The sequence below is a fragment of the Myodes glareolus genome, chromosome 17 (genome assembly GCF_982192425.1).
Source record: "Myodes glareolus chromosome 17, mMyoGla1.1, whole genome shotgun sequence".
NCBI classification, from domain to species: Eukaryota; Metazoa; Chordata; class Mammalia; order Rodentia; family Cricetidae; genus Myodes; species Myodes glareolus.
Window position 1 is genome coordinate 36,385,795 of NC_142042.1, and position 13,561 is coordinate 36,399,355.

A 13,561-nucleotide genomic window follows, 5' to 3' on the forward strand; every position below is an offset into this window, starting at 1 on the left:
GATTTGGCCAGGATGAATGAATTCAAGCTGACTTACTGGATTCCCAGTTTAAACAAAAATAGGAGAGGGAGGAAAATGACCAGATTGGGGATTCAGAATGAGAATAAAGATAAATGCTATACCTAGGGAGCGGCGGTTCTAGCTCAGATGGGTTCTGACCGAAGGACATGTCTGTCTCTCACACACATGCCCGTGTAAACGGTGCCTCATTTTGACGGCTGGAAGACTGTGTTCCTGCATTTTCCAGGTGAAGGAACAGACAAGCAACACTCACATTGCTCACTATGGTAACCACTGGTCAAGTATAAAGCTCAGCTCCTGCTTCAGCAGAGCAGAAAGAATTCACAGCTCTCGGGAAGATTTAATAGGGCCATTACTTAGGGCTTCCCATTCTGCTCCTCACGCTGGAATGGGAGGGTGGATGTGGGGGAAGAGCCTGCCTGATCGGTGGGCTTGGAACAGATGGAGGATGCTTAGCTTAGGCAGCCCACAAGGGTGTTGGCATTTTTTATAATTGAGCTTGTCTGTCTGTCCTAGCACATAACCGTCCTTCCATCCTCTCCCCTTGACTGGGGTGTTGACTAGAGACCAGTCACACACAGCTCTGCAGTCTTATTTGGAAGCAGTGAGCCAGCAGCAGCTAGGCATGAAAGCTGGGGCCTCCACGCAGGCTTTCTGTGTCAGCTGATAAAGCTAATACTTGGATTTCTGCATCTTACTCCTGTAGGGTTTCCTTTTCTTTTCTTCTTCCCTTCCCTTCCCTTCCCTTCCCTTCCCTTCCCTTCCCTTCCCTTCCCTTCCCTTCCCTTCCCTTCCCTTCCCTTCTCTTCTTTCCTTCCTTCCTTTCTTTTTCTTTTCAGTGCTGGTGATCAAACCCAGGGTCTTGTGTATGTCAGGCAAGCACCCTACCACTGAGCAACACCTCTACCCCGGTATCTTATTTCTGAATACTTGTGAATACTGGAGGGGAAGTCAGAGGGCTAACAGCCTCCTGAAGAGCTAAACACAAGGCACAAATATACACATTCACTAAGTATTTGTTAAATAAATGAATGAATCTGTCCCAGGTCATGTGGCTAATGAGTAACAGAGCAGGGAGGGATCTGAATCCATGTTGATGGAAAAGTCCATGGCTCTCTAAAATTCCACTTCAGTGGTTCTCCGATGAGCTTTATTTCTGGACTTCAAATGGAAATTGGAAACACTGGCTGGCAGGACTGCCTAAAAACACAAGCATGCCTGAGACCTCTGCTGAGGACCCACACCCACGACAGTGGCAAAGGATGCGTCCCGCATGGCTGCCTGCTGCCTGCCACATCATGGGCCAATACTGACTGACCTCTCCAGGAAAATGAGGGACCAGAACCGGCGATAAGTGGTCAAGGGACTGAGCGGCAGTGCACGGCAGATGGAGAGGAGAACGGGATGTGGCAGAGCGCGAAGATGAGAGAGAAAAGGGGTGAGCACTGAGGAGGCAGAGGCCCAGAAGGGCCTAGGGCTGGGATGTGGGGAGGACGCCACAGAAGGAAGAACGGACATGAAAATCCCAAGAGATGAAAGGCTAGAGAGAAAACACGCGTGCACACATACATGTACACATACACACACACGTACATACACGCACGCTCTCACATACGTGAACACACACACATACATGTTTGCGCACACACGTGCATACACACACACACAGGGATCCAGGTACGAACACACAGAGACAGAATTTAAAGAGGGACCAGATACAAGAAGTCAATTGCTTGTAAGGAAAACAGCCACAAACTGATTGTCTATTTCATGACAAAATGGTGACAAGTGACCCCTATCCTCAACCCCCAAAAATGTCAGATGTTATGGTTTTAATCCCAGCATTCAAGAGGCTGAGTGAGCTAGGCTAGCCTGGGCTACTTAGGGGACTCCTGTCTCAAAAGGCAAAGCAAAGCAAAATTAAACTAAACAAATACACAAAAAAGATGAAGAGTTACAGGTGGGCTGGGTGCCAACATCCTAGTTGAAAACAATTTAAGGAGCCAACAGGCAAGATTCCTTAGGCCAAAGGGGAAATCTGAGGGTACACTGAAGGTACTCCCTCCACTAGCAGCCGCTGCCCAGCTTGGCACAGAAGGGGCTGTTGGGCTGGCAATCATCTCTGAGTGCAGCAGAACCCATACTCGCCGAGCTAAAGCAGTGGCTTTAAGAGTATCTGGTAGAACTCGGGGCTGGGAATTCACAAACACCATCTAAAAACAGGGCTGTCTTTGCCTTGCAAGCAGTTTTTCTGCCCGGGTTTAAAGGCGGGGCTTAGCTGCACACACATACACCGCCCACCCCCCCCAGCGGTGCACAAAGAATTCTCTGACACACTGCGCCCACCGCAGATGAAAGCGCTTAAGTGTGAGTGAAGGCAACAATGTTGCAAGTGACATTTACTAGCTGAAAACAGTGAAATCAGAGCGTTCCAGTTCACAGCGATTAATGGTCAGGATTTCAATGTTTAACTGAGCAGTAACTATGGAAGTTTTTTAAAAATGGAGGGTTCGTTTTCTATTGCGAACAGCACTTCAGAAACCAAAAAGAAAGACTTTAAAGGAAGGAAGTAATTGGGACAGGCTGGATAGGGATGTATAGGCTATTACTGAAGTCGGCTCAGCACACGGTCTGGGAGGTGTCCCACGTCTCTGACCCAGGCACATCTAGAGGGAGGTGACTTTCCCCACTCTTCACTTAGTCAGGTGTCAGTCAAAACCCAAAATACAGCTACTTCAAGGAACAGAATTTCTTCCCATGCTGGGCAACTTTAAAGGGTTTTTGTTTTGTTTTCAATTGTTCTTTTAGAATGAATGCTTTGGAGCTGGAGAGGTGGCTCAGTGGTTAAGAGCACTGGCTGCTCTTCCAGAGATCCTGAGTTAATTCCCGGGAACCACATGGTGGCTCACAACCATCTGTAATAGGATCTGACGCCCTCTTCTAGCCTGCAGAACACTCATACATAAAATTAAATAAAATTTTTAAAAAATGAGTACTTTTTCGTATTTTTTATTAAAATTTTTACTTTTCATTTTATATACCAACCCTAGTTCTCCCTGTGCCCCACCAACCCCTTTCCCATCCCCCATCCACTCCTCAGAGCAGGTAGGGCCTTCCTTGAGGACTCAGCAAGGTCTGGCATACCAACCAGAGGCAGAATCGAGCCCCCCCCCCCGCCCCATTCCCCAATACTTTTTTTTTTTTTGAAGGGGTTGGTTTGTATGTTTTCCAGGCAGGGTTGCAGGGTTGCAGGGTTTCTCTATGTTGCTCTGTCTGTCTGAGATCTGCCCGAGTGCTGGGATTAATGGTATGCACTCCCAGTGGCCAGCTAGAATAAGCACTTCTTAATGTATACAAAAAGTCAGAGAAGAAAATGGATCCTCTCCCGCTTTAAGCATATTTTTCCAGATAAACATTTATTTATGACAAAATTAGAGCTTCTAAATATAACATCCATTTTGTCATTTTGTACATGAACACATGCATTCTTCTCTCTCTCTCTCTTTCTCTTTCTCTCTCTCTCTCTCTCTCTCTCTCTCTCTCTCTCTCTGTGTGTGTGTGTGTGTGTGTGTGTGTGTGTGAGAGAGAGAGAGAGAGAGAGAGAGAGAAGATCTCAAAACCGGACAGTATCAGCCATCAGTACTTCTACCCTAAGCAGCCAGTAAGTACTTTGTCTGTTCTGCTTACTGTAGGGTGTTGGGCACATATACAGCTAATGTCACTGGATAACGTTTCAAGCCATTGCCTTAAACCTTTGAAGTTTTGTGTTTAATCTTCAATATCTTTATGAGGTGATATAAAAATATTAATATTTTTAATATTATTCCCATTTTACAGATAAGAAGACTGGGACTTCAGAAGACATTAAAGACTTAAGGCCACAGGACTATTAAATCATGTGGGATTTAAACTCCAGGCACTGACTCCAGAGCCTGGGTAATTAACCTCTGGATAGGAAATTCAAGGTCTAACTGAGATCACAGGCACACAGGGACAAACAAACAAAAATGCTGGGACAAGGACACGAACAGATGCACTGAATAATTCAGGCCCAGGCGACCTCAGAGTCTGAGTCCTCACGACAAAGGGAAGCCTCTTGGGTGAAGGAGCAGCAGTTCATCCAGGCAAAGCTGTGCGTGTTATACCCCTGGACGGTCAGTTTGGTGAGTATAAGAAACAAAGAGCACAGAAACCGAGAGATGTGGACGTTAAGCCAGCCCAGGTGACGGTGAAAATGGAGGTGAGAGCAGGGACAAGGACGAGGCCAGGGTGGGGAGGGTGACTAAGCCATGAATGAAGTGGTCTGCAGTGTGACCTGTTGGAAGTGGTGATGTCCGTGAATGTACACTTGCTGAGAAGGTTCTAAATGATCTAGTTCAGGAATAGAAACTACAGAGATAAAGAGACTGGGGAGTGGGGCAGGGAGGAGGAAGATGCGGTCTTAGGTCATTTTGGGAAAACTAACTTTTGGTACTTGGACGTCCTTGACTGCCTGCTCCACTCCCGTCAGTAGTGTGCACCTCCGGTACCAAGCAGTAAGGATGTTAAAGGGGGGAAGAATCGGGTCCTATCTAGACCTCAGGCTAGTTCTTGGGTGACATGGACCATACAGCGACATCTCTGGTTTACAGGGGCTGATGGGTGTTGCCAGGGATACAACATGATGCAATGCTTCAGACTAAGATGATAAAGCACTCCCATGTTCCTCTTGACTTTAAAAGTCCCCAGGACATCCATGTGGGCGATAATCCACTAAAACTGTCTGAGCCTAAAACCTGATTCTGTTTTACACAGAACGGAAAACAGAGCTGACCTGCCCGCCCAGAGCCTTCACAGAAACAAGGACTATACTTTGCTCTGGTTGGAACCTTACTTAGGACTGTCACTACTTAATGCCACCCCATCCTCAGCATCAAAGCTGTGCAGTTTGTGAGCTATCAGTCGGACCTGTAGCTCCATGGATTCTGACTGTGGACTTTACCTACCCGACCATAATTCTTGTGGGGCCCTGCTGGGGGATTTGTGTACTACAAGACATGTATTTTGATTGCAATTTACTTTCTGTTTTCCCCTCTTTATAATGGAGTAGATATTGCAGCTTTGGGTTATGTGCAAGGGTGTGCATGAAGAGGTCAGAGGTCAACTTTCAAAGTCTGCTATCTTCTCCCACTATGGGTCCTGGGGATGGAACTCAGGTCCTCAGGATGTGCGGTGAGTGCTTCTGCTGCCTGAACATCATCTTGGTCCTGGACTACAGAGTTTTGCTTGATCCGCCATATTCACCTGACCTCTTGCCAACTGAGTACTGCTTCTTCAAACATCTTGAGAATTTTTTTTGCAGAGAAAATGCTTCCATAACCAGCAGGACATAGAACATTCTTGCCAAGACCTTGTTGAATTCTAAAGCATGAGTGTTATACCACAGGAAGAAACAAACTGATTTTTTCACTGGCAAAAACAGGTTGACCTGGGTGAATCAGGTGACCTCTGATTTTGAGGCCAGCCTGGGCTACATTGTGAGTTCCTGGCCAATTAGGGATGCATAGTTGAGACCCTGACTCCAAAAATGGGGGAGTTGTTTATAATGACTCCATTTAGTAAAGATATGTTTGATTTTATTTACAGTGATACACGGTCTAAAATCATGATTTCTTTTGCATCAACATAAGGGAATGTCATAGACCCTAGGAAGGCTAAGGAGGAAGAAAGGTTACTCTTCTGTGGTTACACAGAGGAGTTTGGGAGGCCCATGGAAGTACACCACAGGGGCCAACTCATGTCCTCCATGACATATTTCATTTTGGCATGGCTTTGACTTGTCTCGGGTTCTTTTAGATAACCTTGTTCTCCCTTGTTCTGGAAGGCCCTAAGGGACAGAACACGATGCATCCCCGGGCTGGAGTCTCTCCCAGGCCTGAGCACCATGGCTGTGACGCTTTCTGGTTCTCTCCGCCAGGCTGAGTCTCCTGACTTCCTCCAACTGTCTCTCATATGACTTGGTTTCAGGTTCCTTTGCCATCTGGGTGATTTACTGCACAAGTTCCAGTTTGTCAATGGTCTTTTAAAAGTATGGTGCCAGAATCAAATGTGGTTTCCAGAGCAGAAATGCATAGCTGCATTTCCCAGTGCTCTTAAAAGGAAAAGGTTCTTCCTTTTCAGAGAGCAGGAGGACAGGAAGGAGGAGGGGAAGAAGAGGGTGGGAATAAGCTGTTTAATCACTGCATCTCAGTCCTGAAAGATTTCCTTTTTGTTTAAGCAAATTCCACTTGAATTTTATTTATTTATTTGGATACAGGGTTTCTCTGAATAGCCCTGGCTGTCCTGGAATTCTTGCTATAGACCAGGCTGATCTCAAACTCATAGAGATCCACCTGCCTCTGCTTCCTGAGTGCTGGGATTGAAGATGTGCACCATCACTACCCAGCTGAATTTGGAAACGTATTACACTTATTTACGCAGTGTGCTTGTGCAGTGTGTACGGGGCGGGGGGGTGAGCACACGCCACTGTGTGTATGTGGAGTCTGAGGATGACTTCCAGGACTTAGCTCTATCCTTGCTGAGGACTGAAGTCAGGTTGTCAGGCTTGGTGGCAAAAGCCTTAACCTGCTGAGCCATTTTTCAGGCCCTCCATTTTAATTCTTAATACTTAGAACTAGATTGCAGATCCCAAAGAATTTTTCCCCTTGTTTTGTTTTAAGAGTTACATTGAAAAACGTGGGTCTGGTTAGGAAATAACAACTTTTTACATCTACTTATTTATGAATTCATTCGTGTTGGGGTGTGAGGTGTGCAGGCTTGCCACGACTCCACAGTGTGGAGGTCAGAGAACAGCCTGCGGCAGCGGCTTCTCTCCCACCATGTGGGTTCTGGGAACGGAACTCAGATCATTAGGTTTCATTAGACTGGGCAGCCAGTACCTTTAGTCACAGAGTTACCTTCCCACTCTTTGTCTTTATTTTCTGATAGCAGAAAGTAGAAATTCCTTCCAGTGCCCTACACCAGTTTCTAGCTGAAGTGCTCTTCACTTTGGAGACTCTGTCCCGAACACGTCCTAAGTCAACCTAACTGATACCGAGACAGCACCCGGTCCAGGGAGAATGGCCTGCTGGACCCTTTAGGCATAGAACTCGGCTCAGACTTGAACTTAACCACCTCTCAGAATCTTGGTCTCCACTGCAGCATGAAGTTCACAACCTCTTCTCACCATGATAAGAAGGTGAAGTTCAGTTAACTTTATTATTGAGAGTCACAGCGACAATGTATGAGGATAAAGTTTCATTTTGGCTCAAAAATGAAAAAAAAAGAGATTGCAGAAATTGTCTATACGTGTTCTCAGGGCATCTATGATGGTTAGAAATGTCCTTTTTACATTAACATAAAAGAGAAACGAGCTACTGTATCTGGTATTTCTATTAGCTGGGTGATTGCTGTTTGTGATTTTGGAAAATACCACAGGGATGACTTAGTTCTTTTTGCCATTCTTAAATTCTACAAAAAAAGGAGAGTTCTTGACTGGAAAGACAAAAAAGTACCAGAATATCGCTCCATATTTAGTAAAAAGTTTTATAAATTTGGAAGCCAAAGATCGGATTTCAACAGTGCCTAGCAGAAATAAACAAGCAAAGCTTCTCCCTATATAAACAGAGACACCAAATAAGGGCAGAAGGAATTGTCCTGACCACGTCTTTACAACAGTGTGCTAACCCAGTCACACTGTGTAAGAATAGAAGACGGGAGATGAGAGACGCAGAGAAGCCTAGGAAGGAAACCTATAGCATCGAGTCGCTTCCTGCAGACTCCTCCTGCCGACACCCCTACAGCACAGCCTTCGGGGTGAGGCTAAGGCCAGTACAAAAGAGGCCCCAGAAATCCCCTGGCCATCCCTCCACGTGAAGTGATAGACCTGTCTACACTAGGGAGTGGACGCTCATCAGACATGGCTGTCACCTTGGACTCCCTGGCCTCGACAGCTTTGAGAAGTACATTTTTTTAAAAATATTTATTTATTATGTATACAATATTCTGTCTGTGTGTATGTCTGCAGGCCAGAAGAGGGCACCAGACCTCATTACAGATGGTTGTGAGCCACCATGTGGTTGCTGGGAATTGAACTCAGGACCTTAGGAAGAGCAGGCAATGCTCTTAACCTCTGAGCCATCTCTCCAGCCCGAGAAGTACATTTTTTGTTGGTAAACAGCCAGTGTATGGTATTATCCTAGCGTAGCCTGAAAAGATTTGGGCCTTTCCATATAAAATGAGATTAAGCTCCTTCTTATTCCTTACATCTATACACTGAATCTGTCGGAAGGTATTTTAATATTCACTAGGCCACAAGCCCAGTTTGGTGCCCACCACCACAAAACAAGGTCTAATGAAATTTAATTATTAAATTGTCACATGGATTTTAACTTGGATCTTTAAATGGACGTCACTGTAACCTGAAGTCCCACTTAGGGAAACGACAGATAGCATCCAGCTGTAAGAAACAGAGCTGGAACCAAACTTTCTAAAATTCCTTTGGAGTCACTTTATTTTGGTTTCTTAAAGCGAGCTATCACAACGGTACCGTACTGGACCGGGCAAGACTTTCGGGGCTCCTTCTGTTTGTACCCGAGAGACACAAATGCCACCTGCGACAGTGACAAAGACTGAGCCAGCATTTAGGCAGGTTTCGGGCAACCCTGCAGCTTAGTCACACATTCTGGGTTCATATTTGGGAGCTCCACCCTGAAAACATGTGTGCCCCATGATCCGAGAGCTTTGTTCTAAATAGACTTCCTTTGGCAGAATTTTCTAGCATGTTACTTTAGAATCAATGAATCAAAGACTTTGAAAGCTGGAAGAGCCTTAAAGATCGAAGGTCAAATAGCAGAAGTTCTAATCTAATGAGCTGTTTCCATGCCTTGCTTGAATTTGCTGTCAGTAAAGAAAACAAGTCCACAAGAATGTTCTTGTTGTTAAAAATAATAGAATTACTCTATATGTCTAAACATAGAATTGTCTTAATTTTCCATGACAGGATAAACGACATGCCATATTTAAACCCGACCAAAAGCTATTGTTTATCCACAATTTAACCTAAGCCTCCATTTAAAAAAAAAAAGTTTCCTGGTTTTCATAATAAAAATACAATGACCAGAATCTGGATATTTACAGTGTTTGCCGGCAACTAAAACAACACCCACCATGTGCACTGGCCCTGCAGACAAAGGAAGTCAGCGATGGCTGCAGAACCCCAAACTGATTTCCTGGCCTGGCAAGGACTGGACTCCAGCTTGGATACTGTGCTGTCCTCGGGTCTCTGGTGTGATAAACTGTTTTAACGTGTATTTTTAGTCATGGGTTATTTTTATTTTATTAGCACTGCTTTTAATTCATAGCCCCTCCAAATTTTCCAAATTTACGATTCTCACCTACTTTTGGAGCTTCGCTCTGCCGCAACGGTCTCCAGTGTACCCTTCTGAGCTTTACCGCTCTGTGGTCAGCTCATCCGCAGAAACACACAACCACACAGGGATAGTTATAGAGCAAGTTCTGATTAGTCCCCAGAGACCGGGCGTCTGGGCGGGGGCTGTCTGTCCAGGGGTTGGCTGTGAAGCAGGCTTCCTCTTCTGGTGCTCGGCTCTTACTGACCTAAACTGACATAAAGGGCGATCTGTCCTAGGCCTTCAAAAGCACATTTGCTCCCTGTGTCTTCTGGAGTATTCTATCCCACGTCCTAAAGTCCTCATGTCACAGTGTTTAAAGCATAACTCCTTCAGCTTGTGATGACGGACGGCATCTCATTAACCTGCTCTCGCCTCTAAGAGATGAGACCGGAAACACCCCAAAGACTCACGTGGATACTCCAGCTCACAGCAGTCAGCCCATTTTCAACCCAAACCACTCCTTCTTCTGAGCCCTGGACTTGGGGTTCCTGTCGGAATCCCAGAATACAAATGCACCTCAATCTAAATATATGCTGCTTCCATCTCTCGCTGTAGCCAGTTTGAGACCAGCTTGTGGCAGTGACTTGATACAAAATAAAAACAAAATTGAAAATCATTTGTCTTTGTAATGTACTTAAATTTATAAATAATTTAGAAACAAATAACTTCAGGATAGCTCTGACGTCTAGGTTTTATGATTAGAAAGCAATTCTGCTTGATAGTTTCACGACATCTTTAAGAAGTGAAGATGATTTGATAAATAGTATTTGAAAAATCAAGTGGGTATTTTGGTGGCAGAAGGAGACCATGGTTATATTTTCTCATCCTTTTCACTCTGAAGAGAGCGCCGCATAGTTTTAAATTTGCCATGACACCGAATGCAGTCTCCACTCTTGCCTAAAAAGAGCCATGCGCATCCATCTAGAATAGTGATTCTCAATCTTCCTTTAATACTTTAATACAGCTTCTCAAGTTGTGGTGACCTCCCCCAACTATAAAATTATTTTCCTTGCTACTTCATAACTGTAATTTTGCTGCTGTTATGAATTGTAATGTAAATATCTGATATGCAGGAGATTTGATATGCAACTTCTGTGAAAAGGTTGTTCGACCCCAAAGGGGTCACGACCCACAGGTGAGAACCTGAGGAGAGGAACCCCCCTCTTCCAGGCACTAGGTGGGTGTTATGTGTCACATCGCTGCTGTGCCATGAGTTCTTTAGGCTCTTCCGATATTGCTGTCCTGGGAACTTCTGCGATGGTTCATCGCAATTGCTGACCGAGATCTAGAGTCATCTGGGAGTTGCCTTGGGGAAAGTTCTTCACTAGGTTACTGAGCTGGTAACAGGAGAAAGAAGAGGCAGCTGAGTGGCAGCAGAAGCCGTGACCTACCAATGGCAGTTTGGCTGTCAACAGGCAGAGCTGTGGAAGGACAAGGCCAGCAGCTGTTGGAAGAAGCAGCAGGACAGGGCAAGTGTGGCCAGTGTAGGAAGGTGGGTATTGGTCGTGAAGGGGCAGCAACAGAAGGGAAGAGCTGACACTGGAGGAAGATAAAAGCTTTATGAAGCTGGAGAAGAGAAACTATGGTCCCAGTTGCCAGAAGAGTAAGAGAGACCTGCCACATCTTCCGGGCCAAGGGTCTCGGACCCTGAGCCAAGAGCTGTTCATGCTTGCTGCTACCGAAGGCTGAAAAAACTCTGAATTTCCTAGGGTCATCCAGAGCTGCACACTCATGGAGCTAATAACGGTCCTGATACTGGAGACCTAGGAGCACTGCCACGCTAGAGAGCACCATTAGATAATGCTCCCACCTGCCTGCTCAGCCGCCTCTTCCCAAGCACCAAGGGAAAGAAAAGCTGCCACAGAGCAGCACTGAAGACTTCTGCTTTCGCTTGTCTACCCAGAATTCCCATCTAGGTAGACGACAAGAATCCCCAGACAAGAAGATGCTTAGAGTGAAAGACTTTCTAAGCACCGACCACAGTGTTGTTTCATGGTAGTGGGCGGGGAGGAACAGAGTCAGAATACCTCAGCCTGTGCACATGGAGGGATCAGAGAACAGTGAACTGCTAAGCTGTGAAGTCAAGTGCTCACAAGAGGGAAAGATTGGGATAGTCACATTTTAGAAAACGCCTCAAGAAAACAAGGACCTGAACTGTGGAACTAAAGTCCATGAGTCAAGCACAGGCCAATGAGTCCCAAGAGAGGCAGGTGCAAAAGGCCAGCCTTGAATGGTTGCCCAGCAGGAGAGAGCTAAGGTTCATGGGTGAATCCTGACCCAGTGCATTTGGAAGAGTTGGAATCTATGAAGAAAATACAACCAGAAGGCCAAGAAAGAGAGAGAGAGAGAGAGAGAGAGAGAGAGAGAGAGAGAGAGAGAGAGAGAGAGAGAAAGAAAGAAGAGAAGCAAATAATTCTTGTTTGTTGTTATGCCTAAGGGATTCACTGTGCCATGAAAGTCACTTTTGGGCACTGTGCAGACATTCCTTGGTAAGAATTTAGAAATATATATATTTTTTTGATTTCTAACTAATGACAAAGACCAAGAAGTAGAAGGGAACCTAGGAACTTCCAGGAGAGCGTCTCATCAATGTAGAGTTATGACCATAAAAGACTAGAAAATAGAATTCTGGTTCCTGTTCTATCAATAAGGGAAAGGAATTCGTGGATATGGATTAGCTCACCTAAACATTAGAATGGCAGACCTACCTACGGTTTGAAGGCGGGTGTGCATATGGTCCAAGTCTATTTCCTCTCTCTTCCAGGTAGAGAGGACATATGTGATACCCTCTCAGAGGGCAGAGACAATCAATCATTCGTTTGTCTATGGTCTAGGGCTGAGCTTGGAGGTGGGAGAGAAAACTGATTTTTGATCTCTGTTTTTGCTTAGTTCTAAGACTCTAGCTAGGCAAGGCACACACCTTTTCTTGGTCCTATTGTTCTAATGGAAGTTCTACCCCAAGCTTTCTCCCTGTCTGTCTCTCTCCAAACCCTGTTGTATCTCAGAAAGCCCGCCAAGTGATGACCCCTCCCCCAGAAATGCTCAAGACCACTCACACAGGGTATTCAAACTGTGTCCCCCACTCAAAAAAAAAAAAAAAGATGTGTGGTTTTTTTCAGTCTCTCTTTACCATTTCCTCTCTGGGTGGGGCGGGGAGCTTGAAAAATCATCCGGGAGACTTGTATCCATTAAACCTGGACTTTTTCTAACTCGGTTTGATTTGGTGACTTGGATTGCTGCATTGGTAGAGAGGCTTATCAGGGTACAGAAACGTTTCACCTAATATTTAAAATTTAAGAAAAGCATGAGTTTCGTGAGGTGGTAGTGCACGTCTTTAATCCTACCACTCCAGAGGCAGAGGCAGGTGGATCTCTGTCAGTTTGAGGTGACCTAGTCTACAGAGTGAGTTCCAGAACAGCCAAGGCCACACAGAAAAACCTGTCTCGAAAAAAATCAAAAAATTTAAAGGAGGAAAGAAAGAGAGAAAGAAGGAGAGGAAAGAAACAGAGGAAGAGAGAGACAAAGAAAGAAAGAAAGAAAGAAAGAAAGAAAGAAAGAAAGAAAGAAAGAAAGAAAGAAAGAAAGACAGGCATCCCTAGAGTAGTTGTGAGGTCCAGATACTAGCTAGCTACATGAACTGGACAGAACAGGCCTGCGTCCTGTGGCCCAGAGGTCATCTGTTTCAGAGCTGGCTAGGAAGAGAGAAAGACGTCCTGATGGGTGTTCATTTTGGAAATAAAAAAGAGCTCATTGTAATGAAGAAAAGGCACTGAAAGGCCTCGTCTAACTCATATTTGAACCAGGCTCTTATATATCTCATCCTACGATGCTTACAGTTTTACCAGTATCCACATGCTTCCCACAGTCAACACCTAGAAAGGTCTAGAAGAACGCTGTCATACACCATTAAGGAACCGAGAGTTTGATGGAGGAGAAAATGATAAAATCAAAACATAACTTCAAAGGGTTTGGTTATAGGAGAGGTAAAGGATAAGAACTGGCGAAAATGAAAGTTAACCAGGGTGTGATGGTGTCCACATTTAACCCCAGCACACAGGAGACTGAGGCAGCCAGGACTACACAGTGAGGCCCTGTCTAAAACAAACAAACAA

General features: G+C 45.2%; 1 protein-coding gene and 1 long non-coding RNA gene across 2 annotated transcripts in view; one reads left to right on the top strand and one right to left on the bottom strand.

Moving 5' to 3' along the window:
* Alg14 (ALG14 UDP-N-acetylglucosaminyltransferase subunit) overlaps positions 1–13,561 on the bottom strand; it is a 70,336-nt gene that overhangs the window by 12,605 nt on the left and 44,170 nt on the right. The window lies entirely within an intron of this gene.
* LOC125414709 (uncharacterized) lies at positions 1,094–10,065 on the top strand. Its single transcript, XR_007236348.3, has 3 exons — positions 1,094–1,459; positions 3,859–4,184; positions 4,816–10,065. It is a non-coding gene; the product is annotated as an uncharacterized LOC125414709 (long non-coding RNA).